The following is an 18034-nucleotide window of genomic DNA, read 5'->3' on the forward strand; positions in this document are numbered from 1 at the left end:
AAATTCTCACAAGAATTGTCATCTTGTCGATAATTCTCGAGCGCGGAGCTGAATTATCCAAGCAGATAACTCGCGTGATACTTGAATAAATTTATTTCGACTATTACACTTCCTCCCCCCCCATTCCAATCTCAGTACAAGGAACAGACTATGAAAGAGTAATGGAACGGAGAAAAATTCTCTCCGGCGCCGGGATTTGAACCCGGGTTTTCAGCTCTACGTGCTGACGCTTTATCCATAAGCCACACCGGATTCTACCCCGGCGTCGGAAGACGCGCTTATTCCGTCGGATCCCGGCCAACTAGTCACTCATTACGAGTGCACCTCAGCACATGTGTGGACTTCGGTCCTAGGTTCATAGATATCTATGACGTAGTAAAGAGGGCGGCCACCAGAGGGAACCCAAGAGTTGGAACTTAATCAGAGACAATTCTTCCGACGCCGGGGTAGAATCCGGTGTGGCTTAGTGGATAAAGCGTCAGCACGTAGAGCTGAAAACCCGGGTTCAAATCCCGGCGCCGGAGAGAATTTTTCTCCGTTCCATTACTCTTTCATCGTATGATTACGCAGAATATCTGCATGGAAATATCATATGTACTTCGGTACATTGAAATAATATATATGATATGCGTAAATCACTTCGTGATTTAAGACGGCGCTTATTCCGTCGGATCCCGGCCAACTAGTCACTCATTACGAGTGCACCTCAGCACATGTGTGGACTTCGGTCCTAGGTTTATAGATATCTATGACGTAGTGCAGAGGGCGGCCACCAGAGGGAATCCAAGAGTTGGAACTTAATCAGAGACAATTCTTCCGACGCCGGGGTAGAATCCGGTGTGGCTTAGTGGATAAAGCGTCAGCACGTAGAGCTGAAAACCCGGGTTCAAATCCCGGCGCCTGAGAGAATTTTTCTCCGTTCCATTACTCTTTCATCGTATGATTACGCAGAATATCTGCATGGAAATATCATATGTACTTCGGTACATTAAAATAATATACAAGGAACAGAGATAGAACACGTGGACGATTACATCTACCTAGAGCAGACTGTCTCACTTAACCAAGGGTTGGAGAAAGAAATACAAAGGAGAATAACACAATCCTGGAAAGCCTTCTGGGCGCTAAGTTTATACTCCTCGACAGGTCCATAAACCACAGACTCAGACTAGAGGCTCTTAACTCCTGTATATTCCCGGTGCTAACATACGATTGCCAAATCTGGGCCCTCACAGAGAGGCAAAAGACGAACATCGAAATATGCCAAAGGAAAATGGAGAGGAAGATAGTTGGCGTTTCACTGAGAGGCAAGGTCTCTAACACGGCACTGCAGAAAATTACAGCTTCTGAGAACATCACAGAAAAAGCCCTCATAACGAAGTGGAAGTGGGGTGGTCATGTAGCAAGGCAGCAACAAGGCAGATGGGCGCGAGAAACCACCATGTGGGACCCGTACATAGGAAGGAGAACACAAGGCAGGCCAAGAAGATGGGCAGCAGCTGGGAGGGAACTGGTCAACCATCGCCCGCAACAGGAACGAGTGGAGACAGATAGTGAACAAACTCATATAGAACTAAAATTTGACAAACTCTAGTGTATCTCATATAGTGAATGTGAATGTGAATATTGTTCACGTGAAATAGCTCATCATGTGAACCACAATCGAGCTTCCCATCCTTTAGGAGGCCCTAGCCCTTCATGGGACACAGTGGCTTCATTCATTCATTACACTTTTACTACATCACACTACTTTTGACCAATAAAACGGTACGAAAGGACGTCTTTCAACCAATCATGGCTGCTTATCGCACAATTTTACCGCGTCCCTAGCATTTGTTTATTTTTATCGCGTCCCTAGCATTTGTTTCTTTGTTTGCCAACATTTCAAACTGCACTGGTCAGGACGTCAAAAACAGATAATTACAAACCACTCCAGTCGATGCAGAGCAGTTTCAAATATGATTCGCATTGAAATTCAAGAACAAGAATTAATAAAGATCACTGGTCATAAATGAAGAGCACCATTCGGAAATCCTGAATAAGTTGAGGGATACACCATGTACATCAACAAGTTCACTTCTTTTATGTACACGTCCAATATAACATCAACTGAATCACCAACCACTAAAACATTCAAATTTGAAAATTGTACTTTCAGTAATTGTTTCTTTTAAAATTATTCATGTTTATTTTTTATTTCATCGTCCTTAATTAAAACGTTTCTTCTTTATTTCATCATCCCTAATTAAAACTTTTGTAACACTTGTTTATATTATTTAGGTTATGTTATAGCTTCTGCTATATGATATTATGGATAGTCACGTATCAGAGATTGTTTAATACTAAGATTTATTGAAAATCATCTGTCAAGTGACGTTGATTACTGGGATCCGGATGATTGAAGTGGAATGCAAATGTTTTAATAAAAATGAAACTGAATCAACAAAGCCTTCTTGACTAGTAACCAACGAGTTAGATAATAGTATTTAAGTCGTTGCTAGTAACCGTCCACAGAGTTCAATGAAGATTCCATAGTTGGCACAACTGATAACAAGAAAACGTAATCATAAAGCACTACTGCCATCTAACGTAATGTTGAGATGGTACAATAATACATTTGAAGACAGTTGTATTTTCGTAAGTCAATTAATATTTTATTGTATTGGAGTATTTTGTTACTTCTAATCTTTATATACTTTTTTCTAATCGTGTATTAGCCAATTAAATCCCACTCGAGTTTTGATTTTCTCAACAGTAATCTCACTAGACGTTTTGATTTTATCTAGAGAAAATCAAAACTCGAGTGGGATTTAATTGACTATTACACGATTAGAAGAAAGTATATAAAGATTAGAAGTAACGAAGTACTCCAATACAATAAAATATTAATTGACTTAAGAAAATACAACTGTCTTCAAATATATTATTGTATCATCTCAACATTACAAATATTACGCTAGATGCATGCTAGATGGCAATAGTGAGCAATGCCTTATCGTCGAGAAGTTCTCGATCTATTATACACGATGACAATGTTACTAGTCAAGAAGGCTTTGTTGATTCAGTTTCATTTTTATTAAAATACAACATTCCACTTCAATTATCCGAATCCCAGTAATCAACGTCACTTGACAGATGATTTTCAATAAATCTTAATATTAAACAATCTCTGATACGTGACTATCCATAATATCATATAGCAGAAGCTATAACATAACCTAACTAATATACACAAGTGTTAGAAAAGTTTTAATTAACGACGATGACATAAAAAATAAACATGAATAATTTTAAAAGGAATAATTATTGAATGTACAATTTTCAAATTTGAATGTGGTTGGTGGTTGAATTGATGTTATATTGGACGTGTGCGTAATAGAAGTGGAACTCGTTGATGTAGGCCTACATGGTGTATTCAACTTATTCAGAATTTCCGAATGGTGCTCTTCATTTATTTGTAAATAAGATTTCAGAAGATGCATAGGTATGATCAGTGATTTTTATTAATCCTTGTTCTTGAATGCCAATGCGGGTCATATTTGAAACTGCTGTGCATCAACTGGAGTGGTTTGTAATTATATATATATATATATATTTTTTTTTTTTTGACGTCCAGACCAGCGCAGTTTCAAATGTTGGCAAACAAAGAAACAAATGCTAGGGACGCGATAAAATTGTGCGATAAGCAGCCATGATTGGTTGAAATACGTCCTTTCGTACCGTTTTATTGGTCAAAAGTAGTGTGACGTAGTTAGAGTGTAATAGTCTAGATAAATCAAAACCTGTAGTGAGATTACTGTTGATGATAATAATAATAATAATAATAATAATAATAATAATAATAAATAAAAAGAAGGTAACTTAATTATATTGCTATTAAAATGAGATATTTAACTTCTAACGTAGTCTGTAGTGTTTCATAGGCTGGTATGGCCTTGGTCTCCAGCAATATGAAATTCATGGGTAAACGTTTGACAATAGCTGTAGAAATTATGATCAGTATAACAGCAAGACCGAGCGAGTTACATTGTGTAATATTTTTTATATATTTTTTGTACGTGTAAAAGCATACAGAATGTAATTTTGTCAATAATTGAATCATTAAGTACGTGTGACAACTGGAATATAACAGTTTTTACATATTATTTATTTTGATATCTCCCCACTGTACCTTTGTAATTCCAATTCGTAACGCAATAAAACCTTTTGTTTTCTTAATTTCGATTCAGATCTTTCCCTCTAGGGTAGTAATTGTCTATGGCTGTATGGCATCTGTGTAGTCTTCATGACATTGAAACGTTACGGCAGTGATGTCAAAGCAAGCGCTTTTTTCTGACCTTGACGTCGCGCACGGGCATTAAGCGCTAGGTATGCTAGGGGCAATAAGCAGCCTGCTGGATTAAGAAAACAGTGGTGCACAAACTTCAAACGGAACGTGAAATTTTATGTCGTTATTTTTATATGGCTTCTTTCTGTTTGTTATTTTCTATATTGTCTGTAAAACAAAAGTACTAACACCTATTTCTTAGTCTAATATTGCAGTTTTGTTTTAAACATAACATAATAAAGAGTAAAGAAGGAATATTCACACAAATTCCATAGTAACTAGAACTATACTGTACTAAGTGAATTAAACACATCATTCATAAAGAAAGTGTTATCCCAAAGAAAGAACCTGAATATGACATGATAAGTTGAAATTGATATTGATGGTATCTTTAGCCTTATAAAAGTAATCAAAACAATATTATAGTACAAAGCAAAGTTGTCTAGGTATATGTTTTAACTGTAACTAATATTACATAATAAAACTCTTATCGCATTATGCTTTTAGGTGATATTGGTGCGCAACTTTCTGGTATCAGAATATTAAATTATCTCGAAATCTGCTGAAGCTATAGAGCTGACGTTTTACCAACACATAGGCACATATCTTTTGTTTGTGATGTAACAGTATTTGCTTTGTTAATTCATTTTCTTAGAAACATTTTCCATGCGAATATTTTCAAACATTTTAATACACTATCTTCAGTAATACGTATTTACGATATATTAGATTTACGAAAACATCGTTTTAGTACGTGTAAGGCTACTAAACAAACATATCTGAAAATTTCACTTTTCTGTAAAAACAAGTTGAGAAAATATTCCTTTCGAATAAAAAAGCAAGCTTGTGAAAAATGAGCATTAAAATTAAAACTTACATTCTTATAATGCACTTATACTTCTCAGACAAATCTAAAAATTAACATGGATACAGTTTAATAAGTTCTCTTCCCTTTATCCATTGAATCAGTGCTGGCCATCCCTGAATATAGCTCAACCAAGCAGCATATACGAGTACTACCTCTTTCGTCTGTCTCTTTCCTTTCCGCTGTAAAGCGCTCAGGCTCTCCTGGGCTCTAAAGCGCGCGCTTGCTCCTATGGGCATCAGTTGACATCACTGCATTACGGCATAACTGTTAACATCTTCTTCACTGTCGTCAATAATGTGATATGTCATAAATTGTTTTCATATGTCGTATAAAAATCGTCTGTAATTCTAATCTTTGGAAGGGTATTGTTCTTGAGTACAAGATACATTATTATACGGAAGTTGTGTTATTAATTTTTAATAATTGTTAAGTATCACTGCTTTCGGATTATTCATGCCCATAGACGTAAGACCTTGAAGAATTCGCCCCGTTTGTTGTACGCCACTTCAAACCAGCTGTTGCACTAAGAAGTTACGCATGAAGTAACAGTACTGTGCAGTGTTGGGCAAGGTTAGTGTGCTAGTCGTAACATTTATACCGCTATGCAGGTTGCGGAGTAGAAGCTAGCGGCACAGGCTTTCCAATGAAACGTTTTGTGAACTTTAATCCAGTGCACCGCTGATACATTCATACCACCCATAAAATTAAATAATGGCCAAACTATAGTGCTGCAGTTACTATATTTACTGACGGATCGTATGCCTAAAGACATATGAATAACTATTCATCCATGAACAATAGTCGTGCACTTAAAGCATTGGATTTTATAATAAATTGCATGCACATATCTTCATTCTATTTCGAATTGAAAGTACTAGCGAGAAAAGAAATGACACGCGCATATGTTAGAGCGTTATATATAATACCTTAATTGCCAAATGTGCATGCTTCGCTGTATTCAACGCATCGATAACACTGCGTAACAAATTTTATTTTTTTTTTATTTATTTTTTTTTCGCTAGGCATGTTTTCTTAGCGGACATCCCCTGCTTTGTATTATAATTGAAATAGCTTATTTACGTATTTTATAACTTTAAAATAACAGAAGTGAATCTAAATATTGTGACTAAGCATTGCTTAAACTTAAGGGTCATATTCATAGACATTCTTAGCACGGGCTTCCGGTGGATGATCAGCGTACTAACGTTTTTCGTATTCATAAACCAGTGTTAGCAATATGATATGATATGATATGATATATGATATGATATGATATGATATGATATGATATATGATATGATATGATATGATATATGATATGATATATGATATGATATATGATATGATATATGATATGATATGATATATGATATGATATGATATATGATATGATATGATATATGATATGATATGATATATGATTTGATATGATATATGATTTGATATGATATATGATATGATATGATATATGATATGATATGATATATGATATGATATGATATATGATATGATATGATATATGATATGATATATGATTTGATATGATATATGATATGATATGATATATGATATGATATGATATATGATATGATATGATATATGATATGATATGATATATGATATGATATGATATATGATATTGTATGATATGATATATGATATATATGATATATGCTATATGATATGATATGATATATGATATGATATGATATATGATATTGTATGATATATGATATGATATGATATGATATGATATGATATGAATCCTGTACAAGTAATCACTCGATAGCCGGGGCTAGTTTAGCACGCTCGTAGCGCGGGCTAGCGAAATGTCTATGCATAGCACCCTCAGTGGTTTATATTGCTTTTAAACAGGCGGAATTAGGCCTATATTAGTTTATGTTGTATTTTCAATAACCGAATAAATGAAATAGATTTACTTATTTTATATACGTTGGTAAATACATTTTAATTATATTTCAAAGAGGGGGGGGATGTCCTCAAAGAAGACGCTTATATACGCAATGATATTCTCTAAATTCCGAACGCTATATGAAAATTAACTTCCTTAAGCAGTCTTAGACATTGTTTTCATGGCACGTACGTACATACATACAGTGCAAGTAGTTATTTTCGATACCTTGATACTTGGAAGCATCGAAAATGATCGATAATTTTGAAAAAAAGGGCTTCGATAATTTTTTAGTTTTTAGGAGGTTCTCTTCCGCTGTTTCTTTCTTTCTTTCTTTCTTTCTTTCTTTCTTTCTTTCTTTCTTTCTTTCTTTCTTTCTTTCTTTCTTTCTTTCTTTCTTTCTTTCTTTCCATTTTAACAATGGATTAGACTTCCACTGTATCAAAGTTTATGAGGTCGCGTGGTATTATGTCTCTGTTCGGCGTTTTGCGTTTTTTTCTTCTGCACAATTTAAAAATATTTTATAACAGTAGGTTGTAAAAATAACCCTTACCTCTAGTCCTCTAGTAAACCGAAAAGTTCAGTAACTGCAGTCGTGCGTAGGGTTGCGAAACCTCTCAGTATGTATAGTCTATATTCTATTAAATTTAATGTTCAGCATTGCCATCCTTCACTCAAAATGGATTCCGGTCAGGTGTAAGACGTGAATGAACCCACGTGTCTAAATTTGGCAAGATCCGGTATTCCATACGTGCTTCTTAAATAAGACGTGGTCAACGAGGCGCGAAATATGTTAGTGAAGTGTTATTAAGTACCGACACCGCCGCAAACAATTGCAACTGCTCTTGTTAAAATATCTGTGTTACTCCAAATGTGGTACGAACCAAAGAGTGGAGAAAACTGTAATAAAGTAATTGTCAAACATAGTCTGTCTTTCATAGTTTTTATCGAGTACCATATAGATCCATCTCTAATTACAACGATGTTGAAGTGTGTTAGGTTCATTCCAAGGCAATTGATCCACAACATAATGCCCAACATACAGAAAGTCCGGTAATTTCCTAGAAGGCGGGAAAAATCCACATGGCTGACAAAAACTACCAGAAACGTTCTGCCAACTGTGAAGTTCAAATGCCACCAAACATCACAAAATCAAAGATGGAAAATCAGACATATATTCATATTTTAAAGAACAAGTCCTTCAAAAAAATGAAAATACGTTTAATATTTCATCTTTGATTTTTTTGGTGCTTCATGGCATTCGAACTTCATAGTTGGCAGTACTTTTGTGGCAGTTTTCGTCCGCACTTTACCCCCACAGTCACTAAAATACAAAACAAAACATAATAATTTATCACCTTATCAAACAAAATTCAATCCTCATTGACGTCTTCAACGACAACGACTTCACACTTCCAGTATATGACACAGGCTTCAAGGCAATCTAAACTTAAACCATGCAGCCAACAAAAGAACTAACCAAGACTTTGTCGTACAGTCAACTTCGCATAGTTAAACCATGTATTTATATAAAATAAAATTTTTTCGAACACTTATTACATCTTAACTTATATGAAAAATTCAGTAAATAATTCCTTGGAACCACAGAAACACAGTTTTCTCCTCAACAACCGACACAATTCTTATTCAATAGCGAAAGAACTAAACCAGAATCGACACAAAATTTAATACTCTGTTATATGATCACACATCTTTCACAAATGTCATAAAATGACAAACTTTCAATAGCTTTAGCCATAAGACACAATATAACACCACTCACGTCAAACAACCAAGAACAACTTACTGACGTCATTATCCATTCAAATTTAACGAAAATTCTAGAACAAACGAAACCAATGAAATCGAAATAAAATCGTGGAATGACACTTCCAATACCTTTAGCCATCAGAACAATGTAACACCACTCACATCCAACAACCAAGAAAAACTGACAACGTCATTACCCATTCAAAACTAATGAAAATTCTAGAACAAATGACAGTGATAACCAAATTGAAAGAACATCACGGCGACACCTAGTTTAAAAATCTAGAACTAACATATAAAAGTCACTAAAAATCACTAGTATTTAACTGTAAAGTAAAAAAGTTGGCAATACTTACTACATCCTACCAGGTGCCCGTCTTCTATGAAATTACCGGAAATCCATTACAAAAATGTTCACAATTAAAACGTCCAAGCAAATAAGGCCACTAGTCAAAATGTCCAATATGCAGAAATGCCCAAAAGTCAAAATGTCTAATAATATAGAAATGCCCACAAATCAAAATGTGGAATATACTGAAATGTCCAGAAGTCAAAATATCCAATATAAGATATGCACAGAGACGATTATTCAACATTCTTTTCGAAGTGCTATACCGCCAAGATTCACACTTCCTATGTGGAATTCCTCATCATCATCATCATCATCATCATCATCATCATCATCATCTGCTTTCACGGATTAGTCTTCGCCTGTTCCGATGTCACATCTGTTCAGTCCAGCGGTTTTTTGGTCTTCCTATTGTTCTTCTTCCTCTAGGTCTATATGTCATTGCCATCTTCGGTATTCTGTCTTCTGTCATTCTACCTAGATGTTCCACCCAATTATGTCTATGTTCTTCTATTTGCTGTAGTAGTGGTTGTACTTTTAGTTCCTCTCTAATCTTCTCATTTCTAATATGTTCTTCTCGTGTACAACCTTTCACAGCTCGTAGGAAGCTCATTTCAGCCGCCTGAATTTTACTGTTTTCTTTTTCCTTCAGGACCCGGCCTCACTTCCATACATCACCACTGGTAGTGCCATCGTTGTGTAAAATCTTAGCTGCGTGTCTTTTCTTACTTTATTCCTCAATGATCGTCTGATTGTTCCACAAACATGTTGAAATTTTTGTGTTTTCTTAGTTATGTCTTGCTCTTCTTCATAAGTTACATCACAGCCTAAATATTGGAAGTGTGGGACCTGTTATATTACTTTGTCTTTTATTACTATTTTTGTCCTTACTGAGTTCCTTCCCAGGAATTCCTATGAAATAGAATTGCAAGGCGGTTATAGAACCAAGGTCTCTAATGTAAATTTCAAAAAGTGGTTTATAGACATTATGTCAGTATTTGGTGATTTATAGAAATCATAAAACAAGACCAGTACGAGACAGTGAATTGGCCTACCATTTACCTTAAGGGGACACTCAACATAAAAATTGCACAAAAAGTGTCATAGAAAAGAAAAATTAAATTTCTACACTAATTTACGTGACAGAACTAAATCAATACGCAGAATTCTTCCCCTATTCATTGAGAAGTCACAGTCAAATTCACAAAGCCAAAAAATAAAAAATGATAATTAAAAGTGATATTTCAATTAATGATTGATTAAAAATTGAAATATTTTTTTATTTTGAAATGAGCTGAGATTTTGCATGTTACTTTCCATGTGTATATTAAACTTTTTCTCCAAATTTGAAAAAGATTGGTCAAATAGGAAAAAAGTTGCAAAATATAGTTAAGTGTCCCCTTAGACATAAAACACCCAGTAAAGAATAAGTGTATTACTACTCAACGGCGAATTGAAGTGAATGTACAGCAATGAAATAAATAAAGAGAACAGTAATGTGAAACAATATCTGAGGGCACTTTCATATCATATGTAGCTGCATTCTGGCTCCAGGGAGGAAGAAAATTAGAAAATAAAATACGTAACAGAATATTGTATATTAGCTTACACTTCATTGTTAAATTGTATTGCTCTGGACATTCATAATACTGTACATCTGCATTAAGACAATGTATTCACCATTTAACAACTGTGGACATTTTTGATATCGGACATTTTTAATGACTGACATTTGTGATATTAGACATTAATAATGATGGACAATTTTGCAATGGACATTTGGCAGTGGACTAATTTTTCCAATCCCAATTTAGATTATTTAATGTTAACATGTACATAAAAAAACGCTACATGAAATTACCCCGAAAGAGCAAAGCTCGTGTTCGGGGACAGTTCCGTTTTGATAGACTTGAAAATGACATACAATTTTAAATTGTTCACCAAACATACCCATTTTTTCTTAATTAAAATTTAAGATTCTGATTAGGCGTAGGCCTACACAGATTATACATACCGGTAACTCACAAAAATAGAAAATAAAATTTAAAATTCTTGCACTAAGATCACATTTTTAGAAGAGGAGATATAAACGTACATAAATATAGATCTACATACTTTGTAGACAAAATACTGAAGAAAAAAGGTCACATATAGATGATAATAATAAAGTTAGTAATAATAATACTAGTAATAAATGAGTGAAAAAAGAGATGTTGAGATTGGTGATGGATTAATATTAACGTATTATTAGTAATATAATTAGTACAGGTCATGTTGATATAGTAACAAAAGATAAGATAGAAAAAATATAACTTACTTAGGATAGAAATAAACTTGTTTCACAATACATAGTAGACTACATATAAAACAGGGTCCACACCTGTGGAGTAACGGTCAGCGCGTCTAGCCGCGAAACCAGGTGGCCCAGGTTCGAACCCCGGTCGGGGCAAGTTACCTGGTTGAGGTTTTTTCCGGGGTTTTCCCTCAACCCAATACGAGCAAATGCTGGGTAACTTTCGGTGTTGGACCCCGGACTCATTTCACCGGCATTATCACCTTCATATCATTCAGACGCTAAATAACCTTGTTGTTGATACAGCGTCGTAAAATAACCCAATAAAATAATAATAATATAAAACAGGAAAGTCTGTTATATAAATTGTTTAATTCTGGATCTGAAAATTTCATTGCTTAAAGTAGTCCATTTTATTATCGAATTATATAGACGTGGACCATAATTTGTACTGTGTAGTAAAGCATCAGATGTTAAGCATTTAGCTTCAACTAAATTAAGAAGTTCATTTCGTTTTGTATTATGATCATGTGGCTGAGCTATTTTTATGATAGAATTTCATTAAAGAGTGTTGAGTAAAGAGTATTGACTGGTAATCGTTATATTTCCATATCAGTTTGGAAAAGTAGTCAGCGGGATATATTAAACACTGAATTTAAGAGGGAATGTCAGTTGTTGTGCTTATATTCGTGATAAGATAAATAAAGAGAATTTCTAGCAAATGTACTCCCCACCTTCTGTAGTGTATCATGAAATACTTAGTTTTTAGTTCCTTATTCCATTTAGTTCCTTAATTAAAATATATCAAGATTAAAACGAAGAAATTGAGTAAAATGCAATAATTACAGCGATTATATACCTGTCCGTTATATTATATCCGTACGTATTTATATACTGCTTACTTCTTAATCAGGTGTTGCAACACAGAAAAAGCCACGCAGAAGTTTCTATCATTAGGACGTCACTTTTCACGGTCGTTGAACAAGTTAATGGAGGTGAAACATCTTACAGAAATAATTTTCTTTCTCGTTGAACCTAAACGTCTGAATACTGTGACTAAGTTCTGTAATTTAGTTTTCGTGCTGAAATTATTACTTTCCCACAGCGATTATATTAAAATATCGAGATGTGTTACTTTTGAGTTTGGCAATGACATTAAAGGATATAATTATGTAAATGGGCACTATTGCACCGTGTTTGTCGTCAGTAGATAGGAACGAAAAATGACGTGACTGAGTAGAACATGATAATTATTAATGCTACCTGAATTGATTCTTATGCATCGTAATTGTAAAGGTTTAAATTGGAGGTGCTTGTCCTTTTGGAAGACAGATATTTGTAATGTTCCTGTGTATCAGCATTTAGAAAGTGAGATATATTTCCTTCATTTACGCCAAAACCACTTTCGAACCTGTTATATTCTTCCAGATACTGAGCCCAGACCATAAAAAAGAAGAACAAAAAATAAATGTTGAATCTTAAGTTTAATGGAACTCTTAATCATTTTAATTTCCATAATTCATTAATAAATAGAATCTTTCATGTAACTTGGTGAAGAATATTTATTTTCCTTTATTTGATAATACTCGTAGTTCTTTCATAAATGGCATTATTTTGTTGCAGAAGTAAACTTCAAGAATATTAACAAAAAGCATCATGTAGATCTCTCTTCATTCAAGAAGAAATCATGACAGTTTTTAGCTCATATAAAATATTTATGAAATTTTAATGTGTATTAAGACTAATGAGGAATGTTATTCACTTAGAAATTATGTACATAATTATGAAACAAGGAATGCCTTTACTTGTAATGTACCGTTGCATAGACTGACTACGACTCAGAAAAGTTATGTATATATTGGTTTAAAGATTTTTGATATGCTGTCTGCAGATATCAGAAATTTGACATTACCAGTATTGAAGCAAAAAATTAAACGATGGTTACTTGTTGTACAATTTTATTCTCTAAACTAGCCGTACCCGTGCGCTCCGCTGCACCTATTAGAAATAAATATAAAGTGATTACATAATTAAAATACGACGTTTGATCCAGGGAACATTCGTGTTTGATAGAAGGATAAATCGTTTAATATGTTACTTAATTTAAATTGTATTTAAATAATTAAAATGCGGTCATTTTGGTTCAGAGAGCAATCATTTGGTGCAATGGCAATTCCTTTAACATGTTTCTTAATTGTTATTACATGCAACCATAGTTTAATGAAGATTGACATATCATTTAGTTTTAATGTGTATACTTTATATTACTTGCTATATGTTTCAGAAGTTACTGTAATAACATTGTAGAATTATGTCCATCTAGAGAAACTGCACTTTCCGATGGTGAAATAATAATTAAACAATTAATTAGCTTCCGATATTACTTCATACAAACACAGAAACATTCTCTTAGGCTATGTTTAATAGCTTTTGATTGTTGTTGTCCAAGGCCCCTTATAGGCGAAGTCATTAGTTTTTATTTCAGTTTATTTAACGCCTTAGATGGCGTTGTTATTGTAATTTTAAAACTCATTTATCTCATTAAATATCAGTCCTATCAAAATTTTCTATAGAATAAAACTTATCGGAAATTATTTTAAATAAACTTTTGTTATGTAATATTTTTCATGAAAATCAATAATAAGCGAGATATGTCGATTTATTTAATTCAGGCCCTCTTATAAACCCCCCCCCCCTTTTAAATAAAGTATTTTTAATGCTATATAGCCTAAAATCTAAGTTACAACGAACTTAATTTACATTCCAATTTTCATATAAATCCATTCAGCCATTATCGCGTGAAAAGGTAACAAACATCCAGACAGACAGACAGACAGACAGACAGACAGACATACAAACAAAAATTAAAAAAAAAAAACGATTTTCGGTTTCAGGATGGTTAATTATACATGTTAACACCAATTATTTTTGGAAAATAAAAAATTACCAGAAAAATTTTGGCTACAGATTTATTATTAGTATAGATTAATGTTTTGATTCTAAGTTTTATTTTTAAATTACTGTTGTTTTAATTGACGAAACCTATTGTATTACTTAATATTAAGAATTATTAAGTATTTAAGGATTAATAAATAAATAAATAAATAATATCGTTATTGTTATTATTATTATTATTATTATTATTATTATTATTATTATTATTATCATCATCAGTGACGAGCTCGTAAATAACAAAAATCTTTGTGAAAGGAACATTGTTTTGTAATTTTATTATTACTCTATTATTATTATTATTATTATTATTATTATTATTATTATTATTATTATTATTATTATTATTATTAATCAACCTTTAAGTCTAACAAGTGACAATTTGGTAACCAGTCATTCCTGCGACAGTTCTATAAATAACAGATGATATTTTTGTTGTTTATTTAGTTACGCTGAAGACCGGTTCACGTCCCTTCCAGCTGATTGGTCAGTGATGGCGTTTATTACAATGTCTTTAACCTCACGCAATATCCTGCTATACCGAGCGTCCTTGGCGCTTGTCGGAAGATATTACTAGCTGCTTGAGGCGTTAGTTTTCCCTTTCCGTAATCTGTGTTTGTATATTTCGTCACTAGCTGTAAATGTACCGTAATTAATTTGCGTATTCGCTTTGGCACTGTGTGTAGGTTTTGTTATTGGATGAGCTGAGCTTCCCTTGTAAGTACATGCAGCAATAATTGCTCTTTCGTGAAGAGTATTATTAGGTTGATAATGTTGTGGTTAGTAATTCATTTATCTTTTGGTTGTTTTGAAAATTTACCCTCAGATATTATTTCATTTAGTATGTTTTATATGTGTAGAGTATTTTGTTTTTTGTATATATAGAGTTACTATGTCAAGGTCTTCTTTCTTGTTTGAATTACTTTCAAATATTAGCTAGTATGTGTTTTAGAGTACTGAAATGAGTTCGTCACCTGAATGCAAGAACTAGGTAACTCAATGTTTTATATTTTGAGATATTGCCTATTTACTTATTTATTGCACTAAGGAATATGTCTTGTTTTCTTTTACCTGTTTGTTACATTGTAAAATAGATGTCGCTGGTATCGTTCGATCAGTTACCTTGTTCCTGCATTACATTTTGTGCGATTTTTGCTATGCTATAAAAGAGGTAACTAAAAAACGCACATTTAGAGTTATCTAGTTCTTGCATTCACATGACGAGTTGATGTGAAATTTAGTAGAAGTTGATCAGTAGCTCATAGAAGGATTATGGAATATATATGAAACTTAACTTTCTATTTAAACTTTGCTCTAAGTGGCATGTTTAGGACCTTCTCGCAGGTCCTCGGACCTCTCAGCTGTGCCGAATGAATTGATTAATTTAGACGGTCTAGTCTTTAAAAATTGAAGATACAAAGTTTCATATACTGTTTTTGTCTTCGTATATCACAAGAGCTACGCTAAGGTTAGAACAGAGAATGAGGGGACAACCTTTAAGATAGAAAGAGGTGTGAAAGAAGGTAACCCGATCTCACCGAAATTGTTTACATGCCTTCTGGAAAATATTTTCAGAAAAATGGATTGGAGAAGGAGGAAATTCGGCGTAAATATAAACGGCAAACGACTCACAAACCTCTGCTTCGCCGACGATATAGTCTTGTTTGCAAAAACGGCAGAAGAATTGAGACTTATGCCTTAAGGCATATAGGAAAACCACCCAAACTCACATCGACTGGCTCCTCATGTGAGAAACAACTGAGGGACCCCCTACGTAAGTAGGAGCCCTTGCCCTGAAGGGATTTTATGGGATTATTATTATTATTATTATTATTATTATTATTATTATATCATAATCATTCACTGACGGGCTGTTATGAGAAGTATGAACTAATATTAAAAACGAGTACCGTATTGGTTCTCTCTGATTGTGTAGTAGACTCGTAAACAAGGCACCGTCCGAGACAACTTAGGACAAATACGAGATACGGAACACACACTGAGACATTTTTGAATGAAGATAGATTTCCACATCTGTTGGGACTCCAATTATACCTACCCTTGTAGGAACGGTACCTCTAAAGCTACACCATGTTGTACGTTTCTTAGTTCAGTTATACATAATCATGTGGATTATTACTTACATAATACTGGAGTGATGTGGAATATTAAGCCAGATTTGAGTTTTTCCCAGATGTTTCATATCTGCGTTTTAAGACGAGAGAGTTCTCACGTCAGATTTGAATTCGAGTGTTCGTAATATTTGCCCGTCGCTTTCAAAGTCGAAATATGCAGGCAGTTCATTTCACAATGTAAACTGTAATATGTTAATGTGGCAAGAAAGAAATGACGCACAGTCACTTTGCTATCTTCGTAAGTGAACTATTTTATTCTTCTTTCAACCGCACCAATAGCTGTCACGAAACGACCTTGTGAGGTTCCATCTCGTTCCTTGAAAATGTGTTTCTTAATGCACTTCACTTTAAAACACACTGCGATGTCCGAAACACGTTTTAAACTAGAGCTTGGCGTAAGATTTCACTCCTGTGTCAAGAAGAACACTGAATCACTGTACGCGTTTCCACCAGAGCGAGCTTCTCTTTTACGTGGTGGTTCGTGGTGGTGGTAGCGGTCGTAGTGGTGCACGGCCTACCTGACGCTCGCCTCGCAGCGGATTCTATAATGATGAAAGTAGGACAGGCCATTTGGTGCTGGACCTAAACTCCGTTTGAAGCCAACTTAAGAGTTACCTGCATTTCATGGTCAAAGAACTTGGTATGAACTCATCCGTGGCGCAGTAAAACGTGGTATTACAGCTCTTTTTGCCTTCCGTATCGGATGTGTGTGTGTGTGTTTCTGTTCTAAATAAAACACGTTTCTGAAACATAGCTATGAATCTGTTTTTTACGGTATGAATATTGCAATTAGTGCATATCCTGTCGCCAAGTGTACGCACGCTGAGTTGGACGGATCAGCCTGGAGAAGAAGGCGCTCCCAACTCATGTTTTCTGGGATGAATTTACAGACAGTTCGGAATTTAAACGACGCAGACATTAGGATGCAATGATGATATGATATATTTATCAGCCAACTTTACAACTCACAGTTATGGTGGATCTTTAAATTTCTACTTAACGATCCACCATCCCTTTATACATACCACTCTTTTCTATTTATACATTCATTTGCAAATTATTTCTTGATTACTTCCTATTCTTCTATTTTAATTGAATTGCCATCTATCCTTCCCTATCAGGTTTTCATAGTACTCAGGTTTCCTACAGTATTCGATTAAATGGAACTCGTCTCAAAGAATCAATAAGCACAAAGTTTATTGGTTTAGAATTGGATAATCACTTTAACTGGAAAACGCATATAGAATGTATTACTCGTAAATTGAGCTCTGTCTGTTATGCATTAAGATCCTTATCTACTATTGGTGATATAAACTTACTTAAAATGTCATACTTTGCATATTTTCAGTCTGTAATGAAATATGGATTAATATTCTGGGGTAACTCGTCTGAAGCTAAACACGTTTTTGTTTTACAAAAGAAAGCTAC

General features: G+C 34.0%; 1 protein-coding gene across 1 annotated transcript in view; it reads right to left on the reverse strand.

The window, feature by feature from the left end:
- LOC138711724 (glucose dehydrogenase [FAD, quinone]) overlaps positions 1-17139 on the reverse strand; it is an 80243-nt gene extending 63104 nt beyond the window's left edge. The window contains exon 1 of the mRNA XM_069842882.1: positions 16616-17139. The gene's annotated coding sequence lies outside the window, so the exon portion shown is untranslated. The remainder of the gene's footprint in view (positions 1-16615) is intronic.
- Between the last annotated feature and the right edge of the window lie 895 nt (positions 17140-18034).

Source organism: Periplaneta americana, chromosome 13 (genome assembly GCF_040183065.1).
Source record: "Periplaneta americana isolate PAMFEO1 chromosome 13, P.americana_PAMFEO1_priV1, whole genome shotgun sequence".
Taxonomy (NCBI): domain Eukaryota; kingdom Metazoa; phylum Arthropoda; class Insecta; order Blattodea; family Blattidae; genus Periplaneta; species Periplaneta americana.